This window comes from Schistocerca serialis, chromosome 2, assembly GCF_023864345.2.
Source record: "Schistocerca serialis cubense isolate TAMUIC-IGC-003099 chromosome 2, iqSchSeri2.2, whole genome shotgun sequence".
Classification (NCBI taxonomy): domain Eukaryota; kingdom Metazoa; phylum Arthropoda; class Insecta; order Orthoptera; family Acrididae; genus Schistocerca; species Schistocerca serialis.
In genome coordinates, this window is record NC_064639.1 from 539324299 (window position 1) to 539330298 (window position 6000).

Sequence of the window (6000 nt, forward strand, 5' to 3'; positions counted from 1 at the left end):
AGATACTGTACCAACTGTTTCTCAATAGCATCAGGTAGTACAGGTGTGGTGTGCGTACTGTAAGACCTTCGGTACACACACCATCAGATTATTTGACTTGTCGCTCTAACGAAGTAGACGAGTGTCAGCAATATGTCTCATGGTCTTATCATGGTGTGTTTATCTTCTGCCGTTAGGTCAGACGATAGAAATGCCACTTGCACGCTTAGAGTAGAAGATTGACGGTGACCAACTTTAAACAGAACTTGATTAATTTTCACACACATTTATTAAAATAATAGCAAGCATAAAAATAACTTAACTTGGCTCTGGATGCTATTTACAATTGAAAATCTGAAGTTCCTTTGGTCTTGGTACGTTAATCTTATTCTCACATATATCTGATACTTGGCAAAGTGTCTGTACATTTCTCTTCATGGCTATGTACAGGAATATGATAATCTTATTAGGCGCAGACTGAAACTTGACTATAGACTAATGCAGACTAACCCAGACTGACTAATCGGAGGTCTGTACACTCGTTATAATCAGGTATCACTGCGCGAGTGTGATCCGCAAGGAGAAAAAGTTCTACATTAGCAGCAATCTCATTGGCTGTGTTACATATTAATACGCGGATCGGCGGAAGCAGAATTTGGTCCGTCTCTAAGACAGCGCCATCTCGTAGTGCGGAGACGGACGACCGCTGTGCCTGCGCTTTTGTGCTTAGTGGGGCGCGCTCTAGTGGGAAAGTTGTGTACGCGCTGACTACGCGGAACTATGAACACAACAGGCCTTCGTCAAAGTCTCAAAGGACCACATTCTTCAGGTGACATATCACTATGCACAAACCTTTGAAGTGTCGTCTGAGGTACACTGAAAACTTTTACTGCTCTTCTTAGCCCCATCTGCTTTGCTCTTAAGGCTACTATAGCCTTAATCATGTTTTCTGCATCCGACTTCTTTACAATAGCTCTTGATTTCCGATCAGTTAGCTTTTGTGGTATCTAGAAACATACGTAAAACGTATTAGAAGTAATGTACTTGATGTCGGTATTGTGGACACGTTTCCACAATGCCAGCTTATGTATGCTTCCACATTACCTACACAATGTCCGTTTTACATTTCGGTAGATTAAATTAAACAACTATCCATTTAAGGTTGACAAAGGACTGCTAACACCTTCTAAGCACCTCCCTTTATAAGCTAGCAGACGTAAAGAAAAATAACTACAAAGTATGTAGATAAATATAATACCACAACTTACCTCGAAAAAGGTTTAGAAAATGCGCGAACGTGAATTCCATCACTGTCACGGCGTCTGTTGCTCAGCTGACTCCTAACCCTCTACCGTGACAAATAGGAAAACATTGCAACAATTTCTGGCTGCCCCGCTACAGTACAGTACTCAGCAGGTCAGATACTATACGTTTCCACATTACCCACACGTTTCCATATTTACACCCCTACCTCTACATATTAAAAAAAGCAGATAAAAATTCACTTGAAGCATTCCTGAGAGACAATCTCCACTCATTCCAAATTAACAATGTAAGTACAGACCGGATGTGGCTTGAATTCGAAGAAATAATATCTGCAGCAACTAAGAGGTTAATACCAAATAAATCAACACACGACGCTGATCCCCCTTGGTACACAAAACGGTTCAGAACACCGTTGCAGAAACAACTAAAAAAGCATATCAGATTTAAACGGACGCAAAACCTCCAAGACATGCGATCTTTTACAGAAGTTCGAAATTTAGCGTAGACATGCATTAATCCTTATAATTAGATCTCGGATTTTAGGTAAAAACCTATTTTGTTCCTCTTTAAAGGCAACAAAAGTTGTAGATACACTAATTACGCCAACTTACCCGATTGAAAACGCCAGTGTTATAGCTCCTAATAATACCTAATTTCAAGTTAGTACCTGATTGCACCTAAATTTTTGAAATCCGATTAAATAAAAATTTTTATGACTAACATTCACTCATAGTCTTCCCAGCTAAGAATTACGCAAATATTTTATCGAAAATTGTAATTTTATAGTACCTAAAATACCTAATTTCATGTTAGAACCTGATTGTACCTCATTTTTAAAAATCCTAAAAATACCTAATTTCGTGATAGAAACTGACTGTGTCTAATTTTTAAAAATCCAGTCAGATAAAACTTGTATCACTAAAACTACTCTTCTGGTCTTTCCGTCTACTTACAAATCAGTAATTGAATGATAACAGGTTTGTTTGCAGGCGTGAAGTGAACGGTCAAACGGGCCGGCAAGCCACAGAGGAGCCTTGTGATATGCCTCGGGCGCCTTCCTGCCCTATCGGAACAGCCTGTTTAAAAAACCTGCACTGTCTTCATTCAGTCGGTCAGCGTGCTGCTTGGATGTGTATTTGCGGAAAGTCAAGCATACCGAAAGCAGCCAGCTCCAAATGATCTCTGATTCTTTTTATCTGCTACGCCCACTCAGAGAACAGTGATGCCACTTTTTTCCCCCGAGTTAAATTGGACCACACACGTGAGAATGCAAAAATATTGGTTCTAAACGCTTAATGTAGGTTAATTTTGCCAAGTAGATCTCATACGTAAATTATTCCACAAAGTATTTCTCATTTCTTTTCGTTTTTAGGTACGTTCTGAACAGAGGTCACATTTAAGTCAGCATGTTGCAGGGATTAAACACCAGGCAAATTTAAAAAAATAAATCAGAGTTGAAACAAACGTTTGTAACTAAATCAAATGCAACAAACAAGAACGAATTTCATCTTGACATGTGTTGAGCCATTGTTGCGTGCCTCAGCGATACAGATAGCCGTACCGTAGGTGTAACCACAACGGAGGGGTATCTGTTGAGAGGCCAGACAAACGTGTGGTTCCTGAAGAGGGGCAGCAGCCTTTTCAGTAGTTGCAAGGGCAACAGTCTGGATGATTGACTGATCTGGCCTTGTAACAATAACCAAAACGGCCTTGCTGTGCTGGTACTGCGAACGGCTGAAAGCAAGGGGAAACTACAGCCGTAATTTTTCCCGAGGGCATGCAGCTTTACTGTATGATTACATGATGATGGCGTCCTCTTGGGTAAAATATTCCGGAGGTAAAATAGTCCCCCATTCGGATCTCCGGGCGGGGACTACTCAAGAGGATGTCGTTATCAGGAGAAAGAAAACTGGCGTTCTACGGATCGGAGCGTGGAATGTCAGATCCCTTAATCGGGCAGGTAGGTTAAAAAATTTAAAAAGGGAAATGGATAGGTTGAAGTTAGATATAGTGGGAATTAGTCAAGTTCGGTGGCAGGAGGAACAAGACTTCTGGTCAGGTGACTACAGGGTTATAAACACAAAATCAAATAGGGGGAATGCAGGAGTAGGTTTAATAATGAGTAGGAAAATAGGAATGCGGGTAAGCTACTACAAACAGCATAGTGAACGCATTATTGTGGCCAAGATAGATACGAAGCCCACACCTACTACAGTAGCACAAGTTTATATGCCAACTAGCTCTGCAGATGACGAAGAAATTGAAGAAATGTATGATGAAATAAAAGAAATCATTCAGATTGTGAAGGGAGACGAAAATTTAATAGTCATGGGTGACTGGAATTCGAGTGCAGGAAAAGGGAGAGAAGGAAACATAGTAGGTGAATATGGATTGGGGGACAGAAATGAAAGAGGAAGCCGCCTGGTAGAATTTTGCACAGAGCACAACATAATCATAACTAACACTTGGTTTAAGAATCATGAAAGAAGGTTGTATACATGGAAGAACCCTGGAGATACTAAAAGGTATCAGATAGATTATATAATGGTAAGACAGAGATTTAGGAACCAGGTTTTAAATTGTAAGACATTTCCAGGGGCAGATGTGGACTCTGACCACAATCTATTGGTTATGACCTGTAGATTAAAACTGAAGAAACTGCAAAAAGGTGGGAATTTAAGGAGATGGGACCTGGATAAACTAAAACAACCAGAGGTTGTACAGAGATTCAGGGAGAGCATAAGGGAGCAATTGACAGGAATGGGGGAAATAAATACAGTAGAAGAAGAATGGGTAGCTTTGAGGGATGAAGTAGTGAAGGCAGCAGAGGATCAAGTAGGTAAAAATATGAGGGCTAGTAGAAATCCTTGGGTAACAGAAGAAATATTGAATTTAATTGATGAAAGGAGAAAATATAAAAATGCAGTAAGTGAAACAGGCAAAATGGAATACAAACGTCTCAAAAATGAGATCGACAGGAAGTGCAAAATGGCTAAGCAGGGATGGCTAGAGGACAAATGTAAGGATGTAGAGGCCTATCTCACTAGGGGTAAGATAGATACCGCCTACAGGAAAATTAAAGAGACCTTTGGAGATAAGAGAACGACTTGTATGAATATCAAGAGCTCAGATGAAAACCCAGTTCTAAGCAAAGAAGGGAAAGCAGAAAGGTGGAAGGAGTATATAGAGGGTCTATACAAGGGCGATGTACTTGAGGACAATATTATGGAAAAGGAAGAGGATGTAGATGAAGATGAAATGGGAGATATGATACTGCGTGAAGAGTTTGACAGAGCACTGAAAGACCTGAGTCGAAACAAGGCCCCCGGAGTAGACAACATTCCATTGGAACTACTGACGGCCTTGGGAGAACCAGTCCTGACAAAACTCTACCATCTGGTGAGCAAGATGTATGAAACAGGCGAAATACCCTCAGACTTCAAGAAGAATATAATAATTCCAATCCCAAAGAAAGCAGGTGTTGACAGATGTGAAAATTACCGAACTATCAGCTTAATAAGTCACAGCTGCAAAATACTAACACGAATTCTTTACAGACGAATGGAAAAACTAGTAGAAGCCAACCTCGGGGAAGATCAGTTTGGATTCCGTAGAAACAATGGAACACGTGAGGCAATACTGACCTTACGACTTATCTTAGAAGAAAGATTAAGGAAAGGCAAACCTATGTTTCTGGCATTTGTAGACTTAGAGAAAGCTTTGACAATGTTGACTGGAATACTCTCTTTCAAATTCTAAAGGTGGCAGGGGTAAAATACAGGGAGCGAAAGGCTATTTACAATTTGTACAGAAACCAGATGGCAGTTATAAGAGTCGAGGGACATGAAAGGGAAGCAGTGGTTGGGAAGGGAGTAAGACAGGGTTGTAGCCTCTCCCCGATGTTGTTCAATCTGTATATTGAGCAAGCAGTAAAGGAAACAAAAGAAAAATTCGGAGTAGGTATTAAAATTCATGGAGAAGAAATAAAAACTTTGAGGTTCGCCGATGACACTGTAATTCTGTCAGAGACAGCAAAGGACTTGGAAGAGCAGTTGAATGGAATGGACAGTGTCTTGAAAGGAGGATATAAGATGAACATCAACAAAAGCAAAACAAGGATAATGGAATGTAGTCTAATTAAGTCGGGTGATGCTGAGGGAATTAGATTAGGAAATGAGGCACTTAAAGTAGTAAAGGAGTTTTGCTATTTGGGGAGCAAAAAACTGATGATGGTCGAAGTAGAGAGGATATAAAATGTAGGCTGGCAATGGCAAGGAAAGCGTTTCTGAAGAAGAGAAATTTGTTAACATCCAGTATTGATTTAAGTATCAGGAAGTCATTTCTGAAAGTATTCGTATGGAGTGTAGCCATGTATGGAAGTGAAACATGGACGATAAATACACTCCTGGAAATTGAAATAAGAACACCGTGAATTCATTGTCCCAGGAAGGGGAAACTTTATTGACACATTCCTGGGGTCAGATACATCACGTGATCACACTGACAGAACCACAGGCACATAGACATAGGCAACAGAGCATGCACAATGTCGGCACTAGTACAGTGTATATCCACCTTTCGCAGCAATGCAGGCTGCTATTCTCCCATGGAGACGATCGTAGAGATGCTGGATGTAGTCCTGTGGAACGGCTTGCCATGCCATTTCCACCTGGCGCCTCAGTTGGACCAGCGTTCGTGCTGGACGTGCAGACCGCGTGAGACGACGCTTCATCCAGTCCCAAACATGCTCAATGG